Genomic DNA, 18,330 nt, shown 5'->3' on the forward strand with positions numbered 1-18,330 from the left:
TAAACACCCTGCGGAACGGCTGGGAAATCATTCTAGCGACGATACGGGCCGCAAGTGGGGAAACCGTAAACAAAATTAACTTTGGAAAAGGGCAGATTATTATAATCTGGCAAGTGGGAAAGAAGATCTCGGAAACTGCGAAGATGGTCGGTTTTTCGCGTGCTGTTGTCTTAGTGTCTATGGAAAGTGGTTGGTGGATGGTGGAACCACGAGTAGGCGACAAGGTGTTGGACATCTGCGCCTCACCACAGAGCTTGCGTACTCTGTAAATCAGTACAGGTGACAGCTGTGACAATGGTGGAGCAGGCACAAGTATTTCAAAGCACGGCATTCAGCGCGCAGTGCTGAACAAGGGGCTCTTCAGCAGGTGTCCTACATGTTCCCATATTGACCCAGCGACATCTTCAATTATGATTGCAGTGGACGCGGGATCAAGTAAAGCGGACCCTGAATCAATGAAAGCGCGTCGTCCGATTGGATGAATTGCATTTCTTGGTACACTGGGACGATGGACGTGTCCGGATACGCCCAACCACCGCTCGAAACACTGCGCCAGAGACGCATGCCAGCGAGGACTGTATTTTGCTAAGGGGGACATTCACCTAAACTTCCATGGAACCTGAGATAGTAATCGAAAGCAAGATGACAGCTGCGGACTATCTCAACATAACTGCGGACCATCTGCATTCCTTCATCCTTTATCTCTTCTCCTACGGCGATGGCCTCTTGCAGCAGGATAAATCTGTCTCAAAAGGCCAAAATCGTGTTAGTGGTTTAAGGAGCATGCTAGTGAACTTACGTCGACGTCTTGGCCACCAGATTCGCCCGATTTGAACCCGATGGAACACACCTGGGACGTTACTGGAATGCCACCTCTGCAGCCGAAACCCACTGGCATGTGATTTACGGTAATTGCGCTACCTGTTCGTAGACATCTAATTCTACATACCTCTGGAAACCTTCCAAAGACTTGTGGAAACCATACCACGCCGAATCGCGACTGTATTACGTTCTGATGCTGCGTCAACACGCTTTTAAGTAGGTGTCTTGTTTTGACTCACCAGTGCAAAATGTTTAGCACGAGACAGTGGGAGCTGGATGTCGCCCGCTAATCACTCGAAAGACTTTACCACAATTTTTCCGTAAATACCTTCCATAGTTTCATAAATATTCACGACTCTTCTCGACCTGCTCCGAAAGTATCTTCCTGTGTAATATTGAAGAATTAACACTAACGATTTCTTTTCTTTCCATTTTGTAGGAGATGAGCCGATGAACCAGTTTCAAAATCAGTGGGGTTCCAGACACTACAAGGCAGAATGGGTACAATAAGGTGAGTATAAAATTATTTCACTCAACAAGTCATTTTATACGGTGTGTTGATGAAACAAATGAGTTCCTTCATCAGTATTGTTTGTTATTTCACCTTACGTTACAGCAAGTTCAGAACGTTTCCGGTTCGCAGATAAGTTCTCTAAAATCTACTGACATCCATATGATGCGAAGGTGTATCACTGATGCATTTCATGAATTGCAGCTATTGAGCAAGAGGCCAATAAACAGGTTTGGATTTGTAATTTTTTAAAATAATTATAGAATTTTTTTACGTATTTAGCAACGCAGGATAAAGCAACAGAAAGATATCGTTATTACAGAGAAAAGGAAATACTATTTGCAGATTTAATTTCTCTTTGTTGTACAGTAAATAAGTAGGAATTATCTTGTCTCATTTTGTTACGGAAAACCGTTGTGTATTGTACTTGAACAAATTGCAACCGTTTAACAAATATCCAAATGCATCTTTCTTCTTGGAGTTAAGCAGAAAAGTAATTTCAGAAAAGTGAGTTAAAGGGAAACTTGGAACTAGTTATCTTATCAGCACAAAACTTCCGTCGCAAAATTCTTTTGATGAATTCTTCGCGTAATAAAATGAAATTTCCTTATTAACAGGCTTCAGAATATCAAGCATTTACTAACTATTGCGTTTTAATTTTGTCTAAACACACGATGCAATCTGCATGGACCTTCGTAAGTACGTGGACACCGGCCCATAAACGAAAAGATATCCATGACTCCCTCCACTTATACTAGCTAATTCAATCATTTCCTAATGAAAATATCCACGGGTGTACTGCCGGTCTACAGTGTCCAACGGGCAAAATATTTCGGCGATCATACACGTCGCCATCATCAGGTGAACTGACAGACTGAGCTCCTGTGAACGTGCCGGCACGTTCACAGGAGCTCAGTCTGTCAGTTCACCTGATGATGGCGACGTGTATGATCGCCGAAATATTGTGCCCGTTGGACACTGTAGACCGGCAGTACACCCGTGGATATTTTCATTATCAAATACGCCGGGAGAAACTCAAGAATCAATCATTTGCGGGTTACAGTAGCGGTAAAAGTACAGCCACGCTGATTAAATCAAAATAAAAATAATTCTTCCAACGTTTTTGACACAAGTTTCACCTTTGCGTGTTAGATAGTAGCAGATAGGAAGATAAAGATTGTAACAAAGAAAAGAGTTTTCGGACCCTTTGCATTTATCTGTGATATGTGTAAAAAAAGATCGTAAGAGGTAAGTGCCATAAGAAGTCAGTGAGACACAAGATTTGTATTTTGCAAGTACAGGTTGGAAAGATTATTAAAATATCAAATAAATATTTTGCTTAATATTTTATAAATATTGTTGTATATATCTAAGAAATATAGAGGGTGTCGCTCCTAAGAGTCGTCAGGCGTATTTTCTCGAAGCGGAATTTTACGTGCCCATTTGGTAGAGTGGTCCCAGATTAATCTCATGCGATATTTGTTTTATCAATATGTGTTAGCAGGAACTGTAAAACATGAAGAATAAACAGTATTCCAGCAGCGACTGCACTGCCCTGCCCCGAGCAGAATGCTGCTGCCAAGTATGCAGCGCTGCTCATTCGCTACTAGAGTATTGGTTATTCTTCTTGTTTAACTTTTTCCGTTAGTACATGCCCATAAAATAAATATCGCACTAGACTAAGCTGGGAGTGCTGTGTTGAATGGGCACCCGCTTTTAAGAATCATTTCCTTTGTGACGGGGAGCAAATCGACATCTTCTGTTGACACTGGACGTCGAATGAAAGACGTGACGAGCTGTTATTGTTTGGGCAGACTCCAGCTACTCTGTGCAGAAACAAAATTACAAAAATCTGCCGAAACTCGGTAGAAAATGCGTCTGACACCATTAAGGAGACACACCCGAAATAAGGCCAAATACTGTTACACAGTTACCTCATGGCTAAGGATATCCACATCATTCATTAGATCTTTTATCAGACAGCGTCGCAGAAATGAAACGTTGAGGTACATGTCGACAATTCTTGGTGTTCGCTTCAGAGCCTCCGTTCTGTTAGACGGGCCGAGAAGGCGCTGCAGCTAAGGCATTCCACTCGTATTCTCGCCAACGACTTTGACTCGTTGATTACACCGGTTCTCGTCAGGTCACCGAAGTTAAGCTACGTCGGGTGTGGCCAGTGCTTGGATGAGTAACCGCCTGGGTACGTTACGTGCCGGTGGCTGCCTTCCCTTCACCTTTATAGCAAAGGGGAGAAGGGGTGGTGGCGTGAAGTTCCTGACACCAATCTGTGCGCCGAAGTCCTGTATTAAATTCCAAACCTGTCCGCAATGCCTCATGAACTCAGAGCACATGACTCTGCTGATGGTAACCTGTTCGTCGGATGGGGACAAAGTCGGTGCTATTCAAGAGGAACAGGCTCTGAGCTGGGACTGGGTTTCACCCTCATCATCCAACTCAAACATGGCATCATACTGCTCATATCCATTACAGTCACTTACACTTATCAAAGACACTTACGCACACAACTCGCACACTTCACGGAGGAAAGGTGCCGATGTGCGTGAAGAACAGAAAAACCTTTCCAATTACGCGGCAGAAGCTGCCCTTCGGGGTACCCTAGCAAACAGTGCAATACGACTTTACTTGTATCGTTGAGGAATGAGGTTCAAATTTCGATCCGGTCTACTGGATTTATGTTTACCGTGGCTGCCCGAAAACACTCCAGGCATTTGTCGTGACTGATTTTTCGAAATGACCCACGCTCCCCTTTCCTGTCTCACCCCAGCTCGCTATCTCTCAAATGTTGAAAGGACGTTAATTTCTGGTCTACTGTAGCAGCATGACCTGTGCTAGCCGAAATATCAGGAGATGACCCAGCCATTTCGAGGAGACTGATCATTCTGCCCCTTCCGGACGTTGGGTCCTTCGAACCCCCTTCAAGCATACTGACACTTACTTCCACGGTTCCACTTTAGATGACAGTCATCATAAAAGTAGCGTACTCACTGAATTTCCAGTCAGGTGCTGGGTTCATGTGTACACAATCTTTCTGCAATCTCGGTTTCATATCACTGATGCTGTTTTCAACACGTCATCCGTTTTTTAATTCTTTCGGGCCAGGCTACCAAGATGTTGTAACGCTCAAGCAGTTTGACGCTAAATGGTACATTAAGTCGTACATCTGAAACAGTTTTTCTCGCGAGAGCGAGAATCACGATGTAACGCATGGAGTGAGAGAAGCCGAATAGCTGTGTTTCCGGGGAGTTGCACCTCATTCCGAGAACCGCAATAATAAAAAAAAACTACCCAATAGTGAAAAGCCAGAGCTGTGGGCTATCTGTGTCTCTACTATGCAAGCCTTTTTACGGTGTGTGTGTGAGGATATTTCTGGTACCAATATAACCTGCACCCATATGAGCTTTCTCTTCTCTGAGGTTTTCGTCATGGTCATTTAGCGAGATGTATGTGCGATGGAGTTACATGCTGCCGCCCGCCCGGTTAGCCGCGCGGTCTATCGCGTTGCTTACCGAGCGGGAAGGCGTGCCGGTCCTCTGCGCAAATCCGCCTGGCGGATTTGTGTCGAGGTGCGGTGTGCCGGCCAGCCTGTGGATGGTTTTTAAGGCGGTTTTCCATCTGCCTCGGCGAATGCGGGCTGGTTCCCCTTATCCCGCCTCAGTTAAACTATGTCGGACCAAACCGCACAATAACCCTGGGTTCGGTGTGGGCGGCGGTGGGGTGAGTGGACTGCTGTAGTCTGTTGTAGGTTTATGAACCACTGAGGGCTATGGCGGGGAAGAAGCCTCTCCGTCGTTTCTAGGTCCCCGGTTCGATACACAATGCACAATACATGTTGCCAGACGCCTCTTCGAACGTGCCGATACGCTCTCTGAATTTCAACAGTAAACCTGTCCGTTATACAAAAGCGCCTCTTTGTAGAGTCTGCGTCTGGAGATTGCTGAACAGCATCACCGTCATGTTTTCGCGTTTGCTAAATGATCACGTACAGTCACGGAACGTGACGTACTTCGTCCGAACTCTCTCTCCCTCCCTCCATCCCATTAAACCTACCTGGTAAGGCTCCCAGACTCCCTCTTAGATTAATCCGACTTCTTCCGTTAATCAATACAGAATCGGTCAAACAAATATTTTGTAAGCCACTACTTTCGTCGACGACTTAAATTTTCCAGTGAATCTCACTTAGTTGTCTGTGGACTTTTCAGTACAGGTCGCTGTAGATCAGGGGTAGTCAACCTTTTCTACCTCCCGCCAACTTTCGTATCACTATAAGTAGTAAAATGCTGTAACCGCCCACCGGTTCCACAGTAGTGATGACTTAAAGTACAGAAGCAACTTTATAAAGCAAATTTATAACAAGTTACAGCATATAACAACTTCTTATCGAACACTTTGTCAAAATTTTATGAAAACTTAATAAAAATGCCCTTAAAACCCCTACTGCCTGCCATGAAATCTGGAACGCTCACCAGTGGACAATGGAGACCTGGTTGACTACCACTGCTCTAGATGCTTGATCTTATTTATCGCAAATAGGGTAATCAAACAGTAATAGTATTGTTCACCCTTTTACGCTCGATACATTTTGTTTATTTACCTTTAGGGTCACTTGTAAACACGACATTGGACTGATTTCATTACAAAGTATAAAACATAATTAAACGAGGGAAGGAGTCGCAAAGTACATTAGTATCACTACATCATTACGATTAGAGCCAAGACGTTTCAATATAAAGTCGTATTGTACACATTAGTAATGGAACATACTAACCCATTTGGCAACGGACCTATTCGTGGAACTAAGAGCTACTCGAAGAGACAACTAGTCCTTAATTTTTAAAATATAGTACAGCGTAATTGTTCCAGACTGGTGGTACTAATCACATTCAGTGAATATATGTACAATGTCCTCGTCAGTGAAGCAGAAATCACATTGTGCAGAATGACTTAACTTTAAGAAATGTCTCCTTTTATTGGTATTCATGTGAATTGCGTCGTGGTCTGTTAAGAGTAACACATTCTCTTCTCATGAACGCCAAGCTGAGAAACCAAATGTGGCGTGTAATCTTTTGATGAATCACCCAATACCGTGTTCCTTCGATGTTACGGCCTGTGTCCGCTAACTTTGTCCATTCCGTTTTTATTTAGCTAATACTACGAAAATGTCTGTCTCGTTGGGATATGTCGATGAGAAGTAGATGCTGCGCCATTTTCACCACTTGATTTGATCATAAGTTGCCTCTAATGCCAACATGCCCCAGTATTGAAGACGAATCCGTTAATGTAGCTCCTTCGCTCGATTAAGACTTCACAGTACATCGTTTACCAAAGGATTAACAGTTCTTCCTTCGGCTGCCTTGGTAAGAGTCTGTAGGGCACTCAACGACTCAATCTACACTAGGACTTTGTCGACTTGTAATTCGAATATGTGAAAAACAGCTTGATGAATGGCGTACAACTCTGCGGTTAATATTGGCGCTTCAATACGCAACAGGAAAGACTGTCCACGCACTGTTTGGTTATCGAACAAAGACATAGATTTTGGAACCATTCGTATATAATTTTACTATTCATGCCAGTTACGATCTAGTTTTGGCACTGGAGAAGCTCTCTGTTCACTTGGGCGTACGAATGTTTCAGATATGTGACCGTCATATACAGCACAGTAAATTTTTGAAGAGATCACTTGCTTAACACCAAATATCCTCTGCTAAACTGATGTTAGCATTGTGCTGTCGGATGTTACAGAATGTTACCATACTGTAATGCCGGAACTTCACGTACGTGAAAACCCTTGTCGAACAGACTGTAAAACAGATGAAAAATAAATGTTTCTTAGACAGTAACGGGGAGGAGAATGAGTTGCGATTTAGCATGTGCCTTTAGACATGCAGTTATTGTAGCAGTATGGGGCAATACACAGCTTTCTGTGGTTCCTTGGTGGTTTAATTTTTGATAAAACATTAATGCAACCAGAGATATGAATACGTTATTTTTGGGTATTTGGCTATAGTGTTATACCACTTCGTCACTAGGATATATTAGGTTGGTACAAAAGTTCGTAGCGTTTTTGTTTTGCGTGTTGGTATTCCTGTTGCTGTGTATTTATTTATCGACTGCCATTTTTGTTTGTAGTTCACTACTGCTATTTTAGTTTACGTATTGTAATTTTATCATTTTGTCATTTGGAGATGGTGAGTGGAGCTGTGGACGCTAGAAAATGGAGTGCCAAGCAGATAAATCGGAACATTTCCGACATAGTCTTCTGTTGAGTTCAGTAGACGGGTGAAAGCCGCGGAGTCAGCCAGAAACATTTGTGCCGTGTATGAGGATAATGCTATTGGACAGCACACGGCAAGAAAATGGTTTTCTCGTTTTATGTGGAATCGTTTTGAGATTAGTAACTTCCTACTTTCAGTAAGACCTTCGAGGTTTGACGAAGACCGTTAAACGCATTAATCGACAATGATCCACATCAGTGTACTCGAGAAATGGCAAACGTGACGAACCGTCATCATTCCAGAATCGTGTGGCATTTGCACGCGGTGGAGAAGGTTCAAAAATCGGGTTATGGGTACCGCGTGCTCTAAGCCAAAATTACAACAATCAGCAGGTGACCAGATGTGCGTCTCTGTTTGCTCAACAGTTGTCTCGAGATCACCGACCATTCGTATTCTGTATAGTTACTGGTGACGAGATATGGTGTCTTTAGGATAACGAAAGGAAAGGAATGATTAAGCCCAATCAAAACAGCAACTGCTCGTGCAAACACCTGCGCGCATCCACAAAAGATAATATTACGCACCTGGTGGAACACCGTCGGTGTGGTGTACTACGAATTGCTTCCCCGGAGTGTAACCATCAATGTTGACTTTTTTTGTCAACAACTGAGGCTTCTTGCAGACGCACTCAAGAGTACAACTCCCTAGAAGACAGTGTCAAGGGGTGCTACTCCACAATGGTGTTTGCCCGCATTCTGCTAAACTGACAAAAAATACTACACAGGAGTTGGGTTGGGAAACCATTCGGCATCCACCTTATTCACCTAATCAGGCGCCTTCAGATTTTCACAGTTGCCGCTGACTATCGAACAGCCTTCAAAGAGCTTCCTTCCCGAACGAAAATGAGCGCTCCGAACGTGGCTCACAGAGTCCTTCGCCTCAAAACCCCGTGATTTCTACAGTCTTGGGACGGAAAGTTTACTCCAGCATTGTGCAGACTGCTGTAAATAGTTAAGGAGAATATATTATTGATGAATGCAGTCTCTACTATATGTATATATGTTTATTAAACTTACGGAAAAACACTACGGACGTATGCCCCAACCCAGTACAATAACCGGCATGATGTCACTGTACGTATTAGTGGCCATTAGCTTCGAAAATGGAGTAAAGAAACGCCCGGTGTTGATGCAGCTGCGCTCCCGCAGAAAATGCTGAAGTTGGCAGTGTGTACTGTGTGGAGGCTTGTAGTGGGCGTAGGGCGACGGCCAAGCGGGGTTGTGCGACGGCGGAAGCCCGTCCGTGTCCACCGCATATTAATAGACAGCCGCCACTCGCCCAAGGCTAATTTAGGCCCCGAGGACTTATCTTAAAGCCACGTGCACTCATGTTTGAGAATCCAAAGTGCCATTCACAAGTTGTTTTGTTGGTTGCACGTAACTAGACCGAAAGAGATGGAGACAAGAGGATGTGACACAAAGCAGTGTAGAGGTCCCGAACTCTCACTGAAACAATCCGCACACGAGGAGTAAAAGAAATTTGTCGACCTAATAGCGAAAGACTGTTGGAAAATCGGTAAAATATTGTCTGCTATTATGGCAGAGCACTTTGTGTAACGTTTTCACGTATATTCTGTGCGTGTCTGGAAGATCTGCAACGTACCGTTCTACTGCTGCCTCAACATCTGCGTTGGACTCAAGTAATTCCCAGTCACGAATTCAATAAGATACGACAAGATGCGGAAGTGGATGGTGTCAGATCTGGCATTTGACGCGCGGTGTATTGGAACATCCACTTTATCCGAGTTTCCCAACTGTCAAAACACCTTTGTTGGCAGGTGCATTGTCCTGGTGAAAGATAAGTTTCCTTTATAGTACAAGCCTCTTCTCACGCATTACTTCCATCAATCTTTTCAGCGTTCTCACTGAGAAGAATATTTTTTGCACCCCAGAAAACACAGGCCATAGCGTTTCGGGCACATGAAATCGACTTCGCCTTTTTCGGCGTGGAGTCACAAACGTCTAGCCATGACTTCGATTTTCTGTTTAATTTCTGTCGGGAAGTAGTGGAACCACCTGTCATCCAGCGTAAAAAAAGCGAAGCAGAAAAATCAGTTGGCGTCCAAACATGTCTGACAATTCGTATCGAATATTGTTTTTTCCAGAGTTGAACAAACGCGAGGCGTATCTTGCACAAAACTTCCTCGTAGTTAATTCGCCAATCATCTTACTGCGATTGGCAGCTCCTGCTGAAGTTTTTTCTGTGTCTGTAAATTAAATTTATGTTGTGAAACACCTCCTATAAAACACAATGTATTTCTTTTTTCTGTTTAACCAAACATGTTTGGAAAATTTTGTGTCGTCTTCTGTGTGCCTCGATGTATTTCTGTAAAAATATTATACAGGGTTCACGGTTGCTTGTCTGTTTTTAGGCTAAAAACTATAAGATATACATTTTATGTTTTGTTTTGATTGGTTGCCTCCAATTACTGTGAAAGTGGATTTGTGCGGAATGGCTTGGATTTATGGCTTTTTATGATTTTACAGCATGTCAGCTGCAAAGTAGCCACAAGAATTTGCTTAGAAAGTTAGTAATTTTTAGGGGTCTATCTTCTGTACTTAACGTTTACCGTCCTGTTGTGCATCACTAAAGTGTTTTGTTGTTTGATTATAATTACATACACGTTTCTCACACCTTCTACACTTCCCCATCACCTACTATCACACTTCCGGCCTCTGTGGCCGAGCGGTTGTAGGCACTTCAGTCCGGAACAGCGCTGCTGCTACGGTCGCAGGTTCGAATCCTGCCTCGGACAAGGATGTGTGTGATGTCCTTAGATTAGTCAGGTTTAAGTAGTTCTAAGTCTAGAGGACTGATGACCTCATATGTTAAGTCCCATAGTGCTTAAGAGCCATTTTTATTTTCACACTTTTCAGACACAGAACGAGATTTGGGAGTTAACTTACGTCGCAATATTCATTGAGAGACGCTGCGGTATTGTCACTGCTCTCTTATTTCTTGTTTTGTTTTTTTCTAGTGTGGCGCAAATTTTGAACTTTTGATGCAGCTTGCTGTGGTGCGTATACATTGTGTTTTACAGAAGGTGGAATTAAAAAACCCAAATTTAATTTTAAAAATTTTGTATATTATCATTCATTTGTCAATCCCAGTTGCATAATTTTGACAATGTGACTAATTTCGACCTCCCTGGATCACCTTCAGATCTAGGTAGCTGCGGAACTACATGTCAGAGTATTGTATTCTGAAGTGCAGTTTCTCTATTATTTGAGCTGTTCAGTTTGTCAAACTGGTTGCAAGAATGAGCACCAAGCGATAGTAATTTTGTCAACGTGTTTCGGCACCAAATATCATGCCACGCGTATGGATACCACAGACTATTTAACATCCTCTCGAGAGTCCTATTATGTAAAACAGCAGAGAATCATACAAACACACATGTACACATGTGAACAATATACACTGAAGCGCCAAAGAAACTGCAGCATGCGTATTCCAATGTAGAGACCTGTAAGCAGGCAGAATACGGCGCTGCGGTCGGCAACGCTTGTATAAGACAAAAAGTGTCTTGCGCTGTCGTTAGATCGGTTACTGCTGCTACAATGGCAGGTTATTAAGACTTAAGTGAGTTTGAACGTGGTGATATACTCGGCGCACGAGCGATGGGACACAGCATCCGACGTAGCGATGAAGTGGGGATTTTCCCGTACGACCATTTCACGAATGTATCGTGAATATCAGGAATCTGGTAAAACATCAAATCTCCGACATCGCTGCGGCCAGAAAAAGATCCTACAAGAACGGGACCAACGATGACTGAAGTGCAGCCGTTCCGCACATTGCTGCACATTTTAGTGCTGGGCCATCAAAAAGTGTCAGCGTGCGAACCATTCAACGAAAAATCATCGATATGGGCTTTCGGAGCCGAAGGCCCACTCGTGTACCCTTGATGATTGGACGACACAAAGCTGTACGCCTCGCCAGGGCCCGTCAGAACCGACATTGGACTGTTGATGACTGGAAACATGTTACCTGGTCGGACGAGTCTCGTTTCAAATTGTATTGAGCAAGTGGGCGTGTACGGGTATGGAGACAACCTCACGAATTCATGGACCCTGCATGTGAAGAGAGAACTTTTGAAGCTGTTGGAGGCTCTGCAGTGGTGTGGGGCGTGCGCAGTTGGAGTGAAATGGGACCCCTGATAGGTCTAGATACGACTCTGGCAGGTGACACGTACGTAAGCATTCTGTGTGGTTACCTGCATCCATTCATGTCCATTGTGCATTCCGACCGACGGACTTGGGCAATTCCAGCAGGACTATACGACACACCACACGTCCAGAATTGCTACAGAGTGGCTCCAGGAACGCTCTTCTGAGTTCAAACACTACTGCTGGCCACCAAACTCGCCAGGCATAAAGATTATTGGGCCTATCTGGAATGCCTTGCAACGTACTGTTAAGAACAGACCTCCCCCCTCGTTCTCTTACGGATTTGTGGACAGCTCTGCAGGATTCATGGTGTCAGTTTCCCCCAGCACTACTTCAGACATTACTGGAGTCCATACCACGTCGCGTTGCGGCACTTCTGCCTGCTCGCGGGGCTCGTGCACGGTATTAGGCAGGTGTACCAGTTTCTTTGGCTCTTTACTGTACGTAACACACGCGTATGCGGGCGAAGCTGCATGGAAAAGGTTGGTACCCCATATAAGACCGTACAGTGATGGACAGGCAACATAAATCGAAGTCACTAGGTGAAAGGTAACGCTGTCCTTTCGAAAACAAGACGAGTAAATAAAAAAATTCGATGGAGAGTGTGTAACATTTCTTCAGCATCCTTCGTATATTATATCGCATAGTGGATGCCAGAATGAGAGATTTCAAAATGTGTTTGGGGGCATACACGCTGTAATTCTCCCTCTGGGACTAAGATAGCTACCCCTTCGCTGTGGGCTATGTAGCAGGTTGGAGAGTAAATTCACTGATGTAAGCCGCGGCGCCGACGGAACGTTAAACGCTAAACTACCGTTCTGCCTGTTTATACAGCAGTTCAGTCGTCACCTCAAGTGTATATGACAGAGAGACTCCCGTGGAAAGATTGAGAAGAAGCGGTTGTCTTTAGAAGACCGGTGACAAGCTGTCTGGCTGCGCACCTGTTCAACCAACGCGCTCCTTCACCTCTCAGAATTTTAGAAGGGCGCCACAAAAAAAAAAGAGAAAGTCGTGGATCGATTGCCTTTGGAAACCTCAAGTATCTGATGCACGAGTTAAGAAAACTGGTTTCGGTAGCCAGACCGCATTCGTCAGAGCCACGTGCACTGTTATTCGGTCGTGAAAAATGAAGCACGAACTCGCACTCGGAAGGGCGTCGGTTCAGATCTCCGTCCGGCCATCCAAATTATTTTCCGTGATTGCCCTTAATCGCTCAAGGAAAATGCCGTAACGATTCGTTTGCTAAGTCAAGAATTTGTCTATGATGACCTTGATAGCGACAGCAGGTGTCCCCCTTTTCGTTCTGTATGTTTTCATCAGTTTATAAACCGGGAGCTGTGCACCTGAACACACTAAAAAGCCCTCTTGGGAGTGATGACCCGCAAAAATTTCAGACAGGAAGCAAGACAGTCCTCGTACATGAGTGCAGTGTGATTAAAAGTTTCCGTACGAAAGGAAAGCGCCATTACTTCTAGCTAAATTAGTAACCACTGAGCGATGATGTGGAGGGCACTACTAAGACTGTTACCATATTTCGTAAAATTTATGTACTTGTCTATATTTTTCTTTATTTACGAGTATGTCGCTGTCCGTATCGGTGTGGAGTCGTTATCCGGTAAGGCGTGGCAGTTACAGTGATCATTTGCTGTAGATATTCTACAAACAATACAGGATTTCGTTGTGACTAAGGCATAGCTATTCAGTCGTGATCTCGTTGCGTAGTGTATTATTTTGCTGTGCCTTCAGCGCTGTTGTCTTTCGTTTCGTAAGCGCACGACTGTTTGTAAAGTCAGTTCGTGACCTTAATCTGTGTTATTATTATTTAATTCCAGTGATTGGTAGTAAGAGTTATGAAATTTTTCGTTACTTAATCTCGTAGCTGTAAGTCTGATATTTCCGCGAGTGTGCCTTATTAAATTATTCGTTGAAACGCATTTGGCGTATCTGGTTTTAACTGCTCAGTTGGTTGACATACTTTCCGAGCCACTTGCTAACCTCCTCATTATCTAAATAAATAAAAGTGTAAAAGTTCGTTTGTACAAAATGGTAAATCTCCGAAAGCTCGTCACCGATTCCTTTGAAATTTTGACACAACGTTAAATTCAGATACGCGCGTGTTTTTATATACCTACTTTTAATATGTATAATATGTAAGTAAATACACTATGCAATGAAAAGTATCCGGACCCCCCCACCCCCCCCCCCCCCCCCAAAAAAAAACACACGTTTTTCATATTAGGTGCATTGTGCTGTCGCCTACTGCCAGGTTCTCCATATCAGCGACCTCTGTGATCATTAGACATCGTGAGAGAGCAGAATGGGGCGCTCCGCGGAACTGACGGACTTCGAACTTGGTCAGGTGATTGGGTGTCACTTGTCATACGTCTGTACGCGAGATTTCCACACTCCTAAACATACCTAGGTCCACTGTTTCCGATGTGATAGTGAAGTGGAAACGTGAAGGGATACATACACCACAAAAGAGTACAGGCCGACCTCGTCTAATGTTCAAATGTGTGGCAAGGGACGAAACTGCTGAGGTCTTCGGTCCCTAGACTTACACAATACTTAAACAAACTTAGGCTAAGAACAACACACACACTCATCCCCGAGGAATGACTCGAATCTTCGGCAGGAGGGACCGCGCAATCCGTAACATGGCGCCTCGATCCACGGGCCGACCTCGACTGTTGGCTGACAGAGACCGCCGACAGTTGAAAAGGGTCGTAATGTGTAATGGCAGACATCTATCCAGACCATCACACAGGAATTCCACACTGCATCAAGATCCACTGCAAGTACTATGACAGGTAGGCGCCGGCCAGAGTGGCCGAGCGGTTATAGGCGCTACAGTCTGGAACCGCGCGACCGCTACGGTCGCAGGTTCGAATCCTGCCTCGGGCATGGATGTGTGTGATGTCCTTAGGTTAGTTAGGTTTAAATAGTTTTAAGTCCTAGTGGACTGATAACCTCAGAAGTTAAGTCCCATAGTGATCAGAGCCATCTGAACCAACAGGTAGGCGGGAGGTGAGAAAACTTGGATTTAATGGTCGAGCGGCTGTTCATAAGCCACACATCTCGCCGGTAAATGACAAACGACGCTTCGCTTGGCGTAAGGAGCGAAAACATTGGACGATTGAAAAGTGGAAAAGCGTTGTGTGGAGTGACGAATCACGGTACACCATGTGGCAATCCGATGGCAGGGTGTGAGCATGGCGGATGCCCGGTGAACGTCATCTGCCAGCGTGTGTAGTGCCACAGTAAAAGTCAGAGGGTGGTATTATGGTGTGGTCGTGTTTTTCATGGAGGGGGCTTGCACCCCTTGTTTTGCGTGGCACTATCACAGCACAGGCTTACATTGATGTTTTAAGCACCTTCTTGCTCCCCACTGTTGAAGAGCAATTCGGGGATGGCGATTGCATCTTTCAACACGATCGAGCACCTGTTCATAATGCACGGCATGTGTGGGAGTGGTCCACACCATATTGAATTCCAGCATTACCGATGGAGGGCGCCACGAACGAGTAAGTCGTTTTCAGCCCGGTGTCCGGATACTTTTGATCACATAGTGAATGAGGTATGTAAAAGGGAAAAATTATCACCGAAAATCTCGAAATGTTCATAATCGATTTACTATACCGGGCTTTACACATAGTTAAGCGTTGTTAGCAAACAGGAAACTTTTATCAATGACATACCGACTTATGATTAGAATACTACTACAGAATATGAATATGCAATAACAATAAACAATGCTCGAGGTCGGGGGGGGGGGAGAGGAAATCCACGGAGGGATGAAAGGAAATGGAGATACAATGCAGAAAGAAGAAGATGGGCAGCGAGAGGTAGCAGGAGGAGATGGAGAGAGAGTGGAAGGAGAAGATGGACATGGAAAGGGGGGAGGCGATGGACTGACGGGGCAGAAGATGACGTTGAGAGAGGACGGATGAGAAGGTGGACAGAAAGGGGGACGAGGTGACGGGCAGAGAGAGCAGAAAGGAGGCGATGGACACAGTCCGAGCGGGTGATGGAGATTAGGACGTATATTGAGTTCTCATACATGTTAGAAACGTGTGGTGTCTTGTTTTCTTATTCGCTTAGTCAGACTGAGGCGCAGTAGCGCGTGGCCTGACACAGTTAGTGATAAAATTCTTACAAAGTTCCTTCCAAGTCGAAATTTAGAGTGTATGGATTCGTATAATGATGATAAGAGGCAGGTACATTCACTGACGTAGTGACAGACACTGAAATTTATTGGGGAACGAGTTCAAATACTCGTACAACTATCCTATTTTAGAATTTCGGTGGTTTCCCTCACTACATGGGAAACACGGAATGTATTATTGGGGGTCAAAAATCCGATTTCAGTCACTTTCTTAAATTGCGTATTGTGCGCATTGCATTTCGAATTGTAAGTGTGAACCAAACGCATATTTCGAAGTCAAAAGCTTTTTTATTCATTGGACTCCATGCAAGCACCATCATAGACGAAATAAAAATGTTAAATGTTTAATTAATAAAGTCCCGGCAGGTCGCTTCTACCATTTTTTTCGGTCAGACGAAGTTAGTGCTCCCTCTCAAATGACACAAACATCGACGAGGCGCTTAACTCCTTCCGTTAACATTCCCTGAACAGTTTTCCAGTGAATGCATCAGCGAATGTATATCCTCAAAAATTAATGAAAGGCTGTCAATTGTGTTAAAAATCAGCATTAGCGTTTCCGCAGAGGGAACTGGACAGTACGAGAAAGCAAGCATTGTAGTGACTGTGGTGGCGGGCAGATCCACGTCCTGTTGAATTAAGTTCAAGGCCTCAGCGCTGCGCAGTATCTTTCTGTGCCACCTTGGATGTACGCCGCCTAAGAAAGACGCGGAGAATGGGAAAAGAGAGAGAAGAAGTGGAGCCTTGGAGAGGGGAACAGCGCGACCTAATCGGACCCCGAAGGCTGCTGCTGGCTTGCTGACCCGTCTCCCCACCCCCCTCCGCGCCCCCCAAATTCACGCAACTAGGAAAGGCTGTGGCCGTGGCACACGCGAGGGGCCAGCATAGAAATGGCACACCTGTGGCTCGGCGCCCCAGCAACGCGGGCCTCATAACTGCCGGCCATCAGCACTGCATTCACACCCCACTGCCGAGGCGGACACGCTTACGGAATATTACTCCCGGTTAATGCAGGTGGGGCTGGCTGCCACTGAGCTGCTTAGCCGCTACAGCTGTGGTCGTAACCGAGAGTCGGTTTAACAATCCAACTTGCAGAGAGGTAGTGATTCGACAATCGACTTCATTTGCCCCGACCGAAGATCTGTAACAGTGCACGTGGCTCTGACGAATCCACGCTGGCTACCGAAACCGGTTTTCTTCGCCTATGCGACCATGTGAGCTATATATATACACTACTGGCCATTAAAATTGCTGCACCACGAAGATGACGTGGTACATCCGCGAAATTTAACCGACAGGAAGAAGATGCTGTGATATGCAAACGATCAGCTTTTCAGAGCATTTACACAAGGTTGGCGCCGGTGGCGACACCTACAACGTGCTGTCATGAGGAAAGTTTCCAACCGATTTCTCATACACAAACAGCAGTTGACCGGCGTTGCCTGGTGAAACGTTGTTGTGATACCTCGTGTACGGCGGAGAAATGCGTATCATCACGTTTCCGACTTTGACAAAGGTCGGATTGTAACCTATCGCGGTTGTGGTTAATCGTATCGCGACATTGCTGCTCTTGTTGGTCGGGATCCAATAACTGTTAGCGGAATATGAAATCGGTGGGTTCAGGAGGGTAATACGGAAAACCGTGCTGCATCCCAACGGCCTCGTATCACTAGCAGTCGAGACGAGACTATATCGGATCATGCTCCACGTCTCGATCCCTGAGTCAACAGATGGGGACGTTTGCAAGACGACAATCATCTGCACTAACAGTTCGACGACGTTTGCAGCAGCATGGACTATCAGCTCGGAGACCATGGCTGCGGTTACCATTGACGCTGCATCACAGACAGGAGCGCCTGCGATGGTGCACTCAACGACGAACCTGGGTGCACAAATGGCAAAATGTCATTTTTTCGGATGAATCCAGGTTTTGTCTACAGCATCATGATGGTCGAATCCGTGTTTGGCGACATCGCGGTGAACGCACATTGGAAGCGTGTATTCGTCATCGCCATACCCGGCGTGATGGTATGGGGTGCCATTGGATACACGTCTCGGTAACCTCTTGTTCGTATTGACGGCACTTTGAACAGTGGACGTTACATTTCAGATGTGTTACGATCCGTGGCTCTACCCTTCATTCGATCCCGGCAAAACCCTACATTTCAGAAGGATAATGCACGACCGCATGTTGCCTTTCTGGATACAGAAAATGTTGGACTGCTGCCCTGGCCAGCACATTCTCCAGATCTCTCACCAATAGAAAACGTCTGGTCAATGGTGGCCGAGCAACTGGCTCGTCACAATACGCCAGTCACTACTCTTGATGAACTGTGGTATCGTGTTGAAGCTGCATGGGCAGCTGTACCA

At 45.1% G+C, this 18,330-nt stretch overlaps 2 protein-coding genes across 5 annotated transcripts in view; both read left to right on the forward strand.

Moving 5' to 3' along the window:
* The window catches only part of LOC124615364, a 200,560-nt gene that overhangs the window by 94,863 nt on the left and 87,367 nt on the right, over positions 1–18,330 (forward strand). For 2 of the 4 annotated variants that reach the window (XM_047143180.1, XM_047143181.1), the window contains exons 2-3: positions 1,262–1,333; positions 1,439–1,563. The gene's annotated coding sequence lies outside the window, so the exon portion shown is untranslated. Of the gene's footprint in view, positions 1–1,261; positions 1,334–1,408; positions 1,564–18,330 lie in introns of those variants that run through there. The other 2 variants (XM_047143182.1, XM_047143184.1) reach the window with 2 other exon arrangements.
* Positions 1–18,330, forward strand: part of LOC124616393 (cuticle collagen 2-like) — a 113,185-nt gene that overhangs the window by 74,148 nt on the left and 20,707 nt on the right. The window lies entirely within an intron of this gene.

Source organism: Schistocerca americana, chromosome 5 (assembly GCF_021461395.2).
Source record: "Schistocerca americana isolate TAMUIC-IGC-003095 chromosome 5, iqSchAmer2.1, whole genome shotgun sequence".
NCBI classification, from domain to species: Eukaryota; Metazoa; Arthropoda; class Insecta; order Orthoptera; family Acrididae; genus Schistocerca; species Schistocerca americana.